This window comes from Equus przewalskii, chromosome 11 (assembly GCF_037783145.1).
Source record: "Equus przewalskii isolate Varuska chromosome 11, EquPr2, whole genome shotgun sequence".
Lineage (NCBI taxonomy): Eukaryota > Metazoa > Chordata > Mammalia > Perissodactyla > Equidae > Equus > Equus przewalskii.
In genome coordinates this window covers 17,979,128-17,990,359 of record NC_091841.1, presented here as the reverse complement: position 1 = coordinate 17,990,359, position 11,232 = coordinate 17,979,128, and the positions used below count along the sequence as shown (strand labels likewise).

At 36.0% G+C, this 11,232-nt stretch overlaps 1 pseudogene; it reads left to right on the top strand.

Annotated features, from left to right (window-relative positions):
• Window positions 1-9,901: 9,901 nt before the first annotated feature.
• Window positions 9,902-10,846, top strand: LOC139074591 (olfactory receptor 5G3-like; annotated as a pseudogene).
• The last annotated feature ends 386 nt before the right edge of the window (window positions 10,847-11,232 follow it).

The window sequence follows — 11,232 nt, the reverse complement described above, 5'->3', positions numbered from 1 at the left end:
TCCAGACAAGAAATGCCAATATTATAAGGGAAAGATTAACAGATTTCAATAACAAATGTTCCATAGAGCTTGTTCAAAGTTAGAAAGTGGAAGGTGAGAGAACAATTGCAAAACAAGTGACTCACAATGAGTTAATGTCCCAACAGGAAAATATTGGAACATATATGCATATATATGAAAAACAGCAGAGAAATGAAACAAAGTATAGAAATAGACCAACAAATGAAAGGGAAATTGACAGAATTGGAAATTCAAATTGCTAAAAACATAATTATATACAAAATTGTTCAACTTCACAATTGCTCATGTAAATCAAAATGATACCACAATGCTTTTGTTCATCCATCAGATTGGCAAATACAAAATGATCATGTGTGTAGTTCAGTCAAGATGGCAGTATAGGGAGACTCTGAACTCACGTCCTCCTACAGACACAACAAATTTACAACTACTCTTGCAAGTATTACCCCTGAACAAGAACTTAAAACTGGGTAAAAAGAATCCATGCAACAAGGTACAGTGCTGACTGAGGTGGAAGAGGCAGAAATTCCTTTCTGGGCATAAAAAAGCCACCTTCATGAACTACAGTCCTTTACAGCCAGTTGCGAGCAATCCTAACATACACAGCCTTTGCTGGAGGAGTGGGTGATTTGAGTGAGGGAGCATTACAGCTATAAGCAGCTTTTGGACTCAGCACAACCAAAATGAGGGTCATAATATCTCATTTTGCTGGTTATTAAGTACAATGGGGAATGCCCCCAGAAAAGATATTTGACATAAGGGGGAAAAAGCATACTCTTAAAGGACCCACATACAAGTTCACCCACTTTGAAAGGCAACCTAAAATCACCAGAAAGAAAGATGCACAGCCTTTTGGTGAAAAGAGATTCACCTCCTAGGTTCTGGGTGCATCTTGGTAAGAGGTGAGAACTCTCTGGGGACTGAGACATTGGAAGTAGCCATTATTGTAACCTAGTACAGATGTTCTGACACAGACACTTGCAGAGACCACTGGAATACTTCCCCTGGCCTATTAGCCCAGGGGTCTGCCCCACACAATAGAAAAGCAATTTAATCAAGGTCATCCAGGAAAAGCAGTCTGCTCTAGGTACTGGCATCACCTAAAGCAAGCCCTCAGGCAACTTGTGGGCCCACATAGGTGGGGTACATGGAACCTCTGCAGCCAGGTGATTGGGTCACCTCTTCAGGTCACAGCATGCATGAGGAGTTGGTGGAGTCTGTGGGGCATTGGTGGTGTGTGTGAGATCTCTGCAATGGGGTGACTGGGCCCACTTCAGTGGGTTGGGGCATGCACATGGGGCAAGAGAGTGTTGATGCAGTGTGTGACACAGTGTGGTCAGTAGGATGTTTCAGCTGCAGCAGACTTGTGCTTCTCAAACAGCCACATAGGGGATCAGCCCCACCTTCCAAAGCCTAAAACAATTGGGTGCACCCATGCCTGGGGCCATCCCCACTTAGCTGCAATCCTGACAAGGGCTTTGCAGGCCAGAGGTCAACAGTAATTGTCAACACCTGAGCCTAGCAACCAGCCATGCTCAGGGCCACTCACTGAACAGAAAATCTGCAACAGGAATGTGCTATTAGAGCTTTCAGCCAACTGTGTTGGGATTCCCAACTCCAGATATAAAGTGATGGAAGAGTCCGTAGCAGCCACAAATGGCTGAGCATTACAACCAGCAGCCAGGGTGACAGCCTAGTCTCCCCAGGCACCTGCAGCAAGAGCAACCCTGCCACAACAGAAGGATACACATAGCCCACACAGGGGAATCTCCTGGAATATTTAGAACTGATGATAAGAGGGAAGCACATTGCTGGGCATCAAAAGGCATCACTTACATAAGGCCAACTTTCCAAGGTTAGGAAACTTAGCTGACCTACTTATACATAGATACAAGCTCAGAGAAAGGCACAAAATGAGGAGACAAAGTAATGCATTCCAAGCAAAGGAAAAGGACAAGACATTAGAAAAATAGCTAAATGAAACAGAAATAAACAATCTACCTGACAAATAGTTAAAAAAACATAAGTAATAATGACGCTCACTGATCTTGGGAGAAGAATGGATGAACTCCATGAGAACTTCAACAAAAAATTGGAAAATATAAAAAAGAAATGATGAGAAATGAATAATACAATTCTGGAAATGAAAAATTCACTAGAGGGCCTCAATAGCAGAGTAGATGATACAGATGAATGAATCAGTGAGCTAGATGAATGACTAGAGGAAATCACCCAAGCTGGACAAATAAAAGAAAAAAGAAGTAAAAAGAATGAGGACAGTCTAAAGGACCTCTGGGACAACATCAGGCACAACAACATTCATATTATAGGTGTCCCAGAAAGCGAAGAGTGAGACAAAGGGGCAGAGAATCTATATGAGGAAATAATAGCTGAATTCTTTCCTAACCTAAGAAAGGAAACAGACATCCAGGTACAAGAAGCACAGAGAGCACTAAACAAGATAAACCCAAAGAGACCCACACCCAGACACATTATAATTAAAATGTCAAGAGTTAAAGATAAAATGAGAAATTTATCTCTAAAAGCTGCAAGAGAAAGGCAGTAGGTTACATACAAAGGAATCCCCACTAGGCTATCAGTTGACTTCTCAGTAGAAACCTTACAGACTAGAAGAAATTGGCAAGATATATTTAAAGTGCTGAGAGGAAAAAATCTACAGCCAAGAGTACTCTACCCAGCGAGGTTATCATTCAGAATGAAAGGAGAGATAAAGAGTTTCCCAGAGAAGCAAAAACTGAAAGAGTTTATCAACAAGAAACCAGGCCTATGAGAAATGCCAAAGTGACTTATTTAAGTGGAAAAGAGAAGACTGCAAATAAGAATAAGAAAATTCTTAAAAATAAAATCTTTGGTAAAGGCAAATATACAGTAAAGGTAGCAGATGAACCAGCTAACAAGATAATATGAAGGTCAAAAGTCAAAACTACCAAAATTATTTATTTCCAGGATAAGAGGGTAAAGGATACACACACACAAAAAAAGGGATCAGATATGATATAGAAAACATAAAATGTGGGAGGAGGAGAGGAACAGAGTAGAACTTTTAACAAGAAGGCAAATTAATGAGATCATCAACTTAATATATATTGCTATATACATAGGTTATGATATATGAACCTTATGGTAATCACAAACCAGAAACCTATATAGATACACAAAAGTTCAAGAGAAAGGAACCCAAAGATAATAATAAAGAAAGCCATCAAACCATAAGTGAAAAGAGCAAGAGAAGAAAGGACTAGTGAAGAACTACTAAAACAACCAAAAAAAAGTAATGAAATGGCTTTAAGTACCTACTTATCAATAGACAATTTAAATGGCAATGGTCTAAATGCTCCCATCAAAGTCAAACAGTGAATGATTGAAAAAAAAACAAGATTTATATGTATGCTACATATGAGAGACACACTTCAAATCTTAAGACACTCTCAAACTGAAAGCAAGGTGATGGAAAAACATCCTCCATGCAAATGACAATGCAAAGAAACCTGAGGTAGCCATACTTATATCAGACAAAACAGACTTTAAAGCAGAATTTGTAACAAGAGACAAGGCACTACATAATAACAAATGGAACACTCCCCAGGAGGTTATAACACTTGTGAATATTGATGCACCCAACATAGGAACATGTAAATATACATATCAATTATTAACAGATAGAAAAGGAGGAATAAATAGTAACACAAAAATAAGTCCCCATGGGACTTTAAGATTCTACTTACACCAATGGGTAGATAATCCAAACAGAAGATCAATAAGGAAACATTGGCCTTAAATGACACATTAGGCAGACAGACTTAGTAGATTTATAAAGAATATTCAATCCAAACCCTACAGAATGCACATTCGTTTTAAATGCACATAGAACATTCTCAAGGACTGAACACATATTATGCCAAAAACCAAGTCTCAATAAATTTAAGAAGATTTAATAATACCAAGCACATTTTCTGACCATAAAGGTATGAGGCTAGAAATTAATTGCAGGAAGAAAATCAGAAAAGGAATAAATATGGGGAGAATAAATAGGATGCTACTGAACAACGATTGGGTCAATGAAGAAATCAAAGGAGAAATCAAAACATATCTGGAGACAAGTCAAAATGAAAATAACATACGCCAAGATGTATAGGATACAGCAAAAGTGGTTCTAAGAAAGAAGTTAATAGCAATACAACCTTTACTTGAGAAACGAGAAAAATCTCAAATAAACAATCTAACAGTGCATCTAAAGAAACTAGAAAAAAAAGAAAAAAGAAAGTACAAAATCAGTAGAAAGAAGGAAATAATAAAAATCAGAGCAGAAATAAATAGAGGTTAAAAAATAGAAAAAATCAATGAAATGATGAACTGATTCTTTAAAGATAAACAAAATTGACAGAACTGTAGCTAGACTCACTAAGAAAAAAAGAGAGAAGGCTTAAATAAATAAAATCAGAAATGGAAGATGAGAAATTACAATAGACACCTCTGAAATAAAAAGATCATAAGCAAATACTATGAAAAACAATATGTCAACAAATTGGATAATCTAGTAGACATGAATACATTCTTAGAGTCACACAACCTTCCAAAACTGAATCAAGAAGAAATAGAGAACTTGAATCAACCAATCACTAGTAAGGAGATTGAAACAGTAATCAAAAACCTCCAAAAAAAAAAAAAAAAATCCAGGACCAGATGGCTTCCCTGGTGAATTCTACCAAACATTCAAAGAAGACTTAATACCTATCTGTGTCAAACTGTTCCAAAAGATTGAAGCGGACCAGAGCCTTCCTAACATTCTATGAAGCCAACATTATCCTGATACCAAAACCAGACAAGAAAAACACAAAAAAAGAAAATTACAGTGCAAAAATCCTCAACAAAATACTAGCAAATAGAATACAACAATACATTAAAAAGATCATACATAATGATCCAGTGGGATTTATTCCAAGGATTCAGGGATGGTTCAAAATCTGTAAATCAATCAAGATAATATATCACATTAACAAAATGAAGACTAAAACATACGTGATGCAGACAAAGCATTTGACAAGATACAACATCCATTTATGGTAAAAACTCTAAATAAAATGGTTATAGAATGAAAGTACTTCAACATACTGAAGGTCATATATGACAAATCCACAGCTAATATCATACTCATTGGAGAAAAACTTAAATCTATTCCTCTAAGAACTAGAACCAGACAATGATGCCCACTTTCACCCCTCTTATTTATCATAGAATTGAAAGTACTACCCGGAGCACTTAGACAAGAAAAAGAAATAAATACGATCCAAATTTGAAAGGAAGAAGTGAAACTGTCACTATTTGCAGACAACATGATTTTATATATAGAAAACTCTAAATAATACACCAAAATATTTAGAAATATTAAATGAATCTGGTAAATTTGTAGGATATAAAATCCACATACAAAAATCAGTTCCATACCTATACACTACCAAAAATCAGCAGAGAGAAATTAAGAATACAATCCCATTTACAACTGCAACAAAAAGAATAAAATACCTACAAATAAACTTAACCAAAGAGATGAAAGATCTGTACACTGAAAACTTTAGAACATTGAAAGAATTGAGGAAGACACAAAGAAATTGAAAGATATCCCATGCTCTTTCCTTGTAAGAATTAATGTAGTTAAGATGTCCATACTTCCTAAAATAATCTACAGATTCAGTGCAATCCCTACGAAAGTTCCAGTTTTATTTTTCACAGAAATAGGACAAAGAATGCTAAAATTTATATGGAACAACAAAAGACCCTAAAAACCAAAGGAATCCTGAGAAAAAAGAGCAAAGCTGGAGATATCTCATTTGCTGATTTCAAAATATACTAAAAACCTATAATAACCAAAATAGCATGGTACTGGCACAAAAACAGACACATAGATATGTGGAACAGAATCAAAAGCCCAGACATAAACCCACACATCTATGGACAGCTAATTTTCAACAAGGGAGCCAAGAACATACAATGGAGATAGGAAATTCTCTTTAATAAATGGTGTTGGGAAAACTGGACAGCCATATGCAAAAGAATGAAAGTAGACAATTATCTTTCACCATATACAAAATTAACTAAAATAGCTTAAGGACTTGAATGTAAGACCTGACACTTTTCAACTTCTAGAAGAAAACATAGGCAGTACACTCATTGACGTCGGTCTTAGCAGCATATTTTCGAGTACCGTTTCTGACCAGGGAAGTGAAACAACGGGAAAAATAAAGAAATCCGACTACATCAAACTAAAAAGCTTCTGCAGAGTAAAGGACACCACCAACAAAACAAAAAGACAACCTAACAGTCACAAACCATATATCTGATAAGGGGTTAATATCCAAAATATATAATTACCTCATACATATCAACAACAAAAAAACTAACAACCAAATTAAAAAATGAGCAAAACATATGAACAGACATTTCTCCAAAGAAAATATACAGATCACCAACAGACACATGAAAAGATGTTCAACATCACTCACTATCAGGAAAATGCAAATGAAAACTACAAGGACATATCACATCACTCCCATCAGAATGGCTGTAATTAACAATACAGGAAATAACAAATGTTGAAGAGGATGTGGAGAAAAGGGAATTTTCATACACTGCTAGTGGAAGCACAAACTGGTACAGCCACTATGGAAAACAGTATGGAGATTTCTCGAAAAGTTAAGAATAGAACTACCATGTGATCCAGTTATTCCACCACTGGGTATTTGTCAAAAGAACATGAAAGTGTAAAGATACATGTACCCCTATATTCATTGCAGCATTATGCACAATAGCCAAGTCTTAGACACAACCTAAGTGCCCATGAAGAGACGGATGGATAAAGATGTGATATATATGCATAATGGAATTCTACTCAGCTATAAAAAAATGATGAAGTCTGGCCATTTATAACAACATGGGATAGACGTTAAAAGTATTATGCTAGGGGAAATAAGTCAGAGGAAGATAGTCAAACACCATATAATCTCACTCATAAATAGAAGGTAAAACAGCAACAGGGAATGACAAAGAGGCAGAGATTGGGTTAGTGGCTAACAGAGGGAAAGGGGGTAGGGAGGAATGTGGAAGGGGTGATTAGGCACAAGTGTATGGTGATGGATTGTAATTAGTCTCAAGGTGGTGAACATGATGTAATCTACACAGAAATCAAAATATAATGATGTACACATGAAATTTATGTTATAAGCCAATGTTACCTCAGTTTAAAACAGTGATTATGTGCCATCCTGGTAAGGTTACCATTTGGTTATAGATAGCAATTTTACACTTAGCTACTGTAGCTAAGCTATGAATAGCTACATTTCAGAAAGTAATTTGATGATTGTTGTTAAAACGCACATAATCTTTGATCTAGCTATCTCATTTGGAAATCTATGCTATAGAAATATAAATACCAGACACTAACTTTGCAGAATCTTTCTTTCTTTTAAACATTGTGCAACTCATTACACAATGAATGAGTTAAGTATTCATGCTTTGGAGGAAACTCCCTGATACAATCATTGATAGATGGGGAAAAAAAATCAAGACAAAGTTTAATGTGTAGAATTAGATTTTGCAATCACAAAATCACACTTGTAAAGAAAATGTAAGGGTAAAATCTACCTAATGTGTAAAATATGTTGGTATGTTCATATGTACATGATCATGGAGAGAAGCATGCCATCATGGAGAAGCTCCAGGCCAAACTGTGCACATTGGTTATTGAAGCATGACATTGAAAGTAGCAAAGGAGGGTGTTTCATACTCATCTAAGTTGTTGGACTTGTTTTACAATAAATATGTTTAATCTTTTAGTTAAAATTCACTTTTGAAAAGCTACAATCTTTGTTAAAACTGAATGAGTGAGTGAATGAATACATCAGTAAATAAATAAATTCAGGGAGTTGGGCCCAATGCCTTCTCCTAAGGCTACTTCTACATAAAATGTTCTGTGATTTCACAAAACATTTCTAAGCATTGATGAATGAAATATTTTTCAAAAATAAATAAAACGGAGGGGCTGGCCCCATGGCCGAGTGGTTAAGTTCTCGTGCTCCACTGCAGGCAGCCCAGTGTTTCATTGGTTCAAACCCTGGGCGCCGACATGGCACTGCTCTTCAAACCACGCTGAGGCAGCATCCCACATGCCACAACTAGAGGGACCCACAACGAAGAATATACAACTATGTACCTGGTGGCATTGGAGAGAAAAAGGAAAAAATAAAAATCTTTAAATAAAATAAATAAATAAATAAATAAATAAATAAATAAAAAAATGGAGAAATTCTCATCAACTCTATTCTTCAGTGTCTTACTTTTTCCATCTAAGGAATTGTATTTTCCCCTACCCCCCAGATCTGTAATTTTCATATATAATAGTAAATTTTCCCCTTATTAAAAACTTAGAAATGATAACAAAATGCTCTTAAAAGTGACACAATGCAAATACATTGAAATTTGAAAAGTATGCTAAATATTATCTTAAATATGTCCATACAAAACTACATTTTATTGCCTTTGTAGCACAACATTTCATAGACAGAATGCATGTTTCTCCTGATACAAATGTAATTTGTTTTATTTTATACCTGCCTACAAATGATGTTTCAAACTTTGCATCTGGTATTTATATTTTTGTATCATAGATTTCCAAATGTAAGATAGCTAGTTCAAAGTTTGTGTACAATCAGCTAATCTTGTGAAATTTTCCAACACCATTTTACTAAGAATTGTTAAAACTTGGGCTTAGGAGGACAAAGGGAAATGTAATTTTCCTAATTCTTTCTAAAGAGATCAACAATTTCTTTTGCCTTAAAATGACTCTATTCTGTATCTTCATTATATACCATGTCTTAAAGTACAAGTCAAATTTTGAGATAGTCATGTCCTAGTATGACACCTGAAGTATTTTGACTTTCAATTTTTTTCTTAAACATTTATGATACAAAATATACTGAAAGGGGATTGGGAGGAGAACAGCAGGAAGCAGGTGATAATTATAAATTTCTTGACTTGCTTTCTGTTCCTTTTCAAATTGTATGCAAATATATTCAAATCAACTGTCTTCCTCTAGCTCCAGTTATTGATGTTCTGATATTGTAATGTATTCTTCTGCCTACAATTCTCTTCCTACCATATTTAAATGAATTCTACTTGTTTTTCATATACTGCTTGCATATAGCTTCCACTCAGACATTATCCTAATTCTCCAATCTCAATTAGAGCCCCTCTGTATTTTGCTGTTACAGCATCATGTTTTTTTTTCTTCAGACTTTATAAGTTTAACATGGTACATGTTAACATAGACTTTTGTTTTGTTTTTATTAGTGAGAAATATTCCCAGCTGATTCTTCATATTAGGCAGTGACTCAAATTCACTTGGAAGTGTATTTTTTTGTTTGTTTCTTGTTTTTCTGTGAGGAAGATTGGCCCTGAGCTAACATCTGTTGCCCATCTTCCTCTTTTTGCTTGAGGAAGATTATCACTGAGGTATCATTTGTGGCAATCTTCCTCTATTTTATTTGGGATTGTGCCACAGTGTGGCTTGAAGGGCAGTGTTAGGTCTGTGCCCAGGATCTCAATCTGTGAACCTGAGGCCACCAAAACAGAGTGCATGAATTTAACTACTGTGCCACTGGGCTGGGCCCACATCTCTATTACTTTTACATGTTTGAACTGTTTGGCATAAAAAGCAAACTAAAACTGAACAGTCAAAGTAAATACTTGAATATCATAAGAACATCGATTTTAATTACAGCTAATGTATTAAAAGGCTATATGGCTTTGTAATTATTAATCTATAAAATTTATTTTTGTTGTTCTTATTACAGATTGTCAGGAAACAATGGATGATAAAAATCAAAGAGCAGTGACTTAATTTATTTTCGTGGGCTTAAAAGATCATCTTCCACAGAAGATTATTTTCTTCTTGATATTTCTTTTTGTTTGTCTTGTCACATTAGGAGAAAACTTGGGGATGATCACTCTCATTTGGATGGATTCCCAACTCTGCACCCCCTTCTACTTTTTTCTCAGCCACTTGTCCCTTGTGGATGTCTGTGCCTTTTCTTCTGTTGCTTCAAAAATGTCGTGTGATAGCTTTCCAGAGAGAAAAGTCATCTCCTTTATGAGATGTGCTTTATAACTGTGGGTTTTTGGTCAGTTTGTAGTGATTTGAGTATTTTTTCCTGGTCACCGTGACATATGATCAGTACATAGCCATCTGCAACTCTTTATTGTACACAATCACCATGTCCCAGTGGGTCTGTGTGCAGCTGGTAGTAGGACCTTATGTGATGGGCATTCTAAGTGCCATCATCTATGAGACCTTCACTTTTCTCTTGCCTTTCTGGGGTTCAACTCTGGTCAACCACTTTTTCTGTGACATTTTCCCTGTTCTTTCCTTGGCATATGCTGACACTCAGAACAATAATTTGGTTCTTTTCATCATGGCTGGATTAATAGGAATACTCAGTACCCTGATCATCCTGGTCTCCTATATTTATGTCCTCAAAACCATATTGAATATCTGGTATGCTTATGGGAGGCAAAAAACTTTCTCTACCTGCTCTTCACCCTTGTCTGCTGTGGCCACCTTGTATGGTACCCTTTGCTTCATTTAAATACAGCCCAATTCAAGTTCATCTCGGACATTAATAAGGTGGTTTCTGCATTCTATACCACATTGATTCTTATGTTGAACCCTCTCATTTACAGCTTGAGGAACACAAATGTAAAAGATGCATTTAAGAGGACTTTTGTTAGGAAGAATTTCCTGCTGGGTAAATAATTCAAGAATATTCAAGTAATTCAAGACTAGCTTTTGCCATTGTACAGGTGGAGCAGCTAAAGTGTGTATTAGAAAGATAACGTGGGGGCCAGACCAGTGATGTAGTGGTTAAGTACACGTGCTCCACTTCAGTGGCCTAGAGTTTTTAGGTTCAGATCCCAGGCATGGACCTAGCACTGCTTTTCAAGCCACATTTTGGCATCATCCCACATAAAGTAGAGGAAGATTGGCACAGGTGTTAGCTAAGCGACAATCTTCTTCAAGCAAAAAGAGGAAGATTGACAAAAGATGTTAGCTCAGGGCTAATCTTCCTCACACACACGCACAGAGATAACTGGACTTGGTCTAAAGAAATGTCAGTTTAAACCTTGTCTCCTCCAATTATC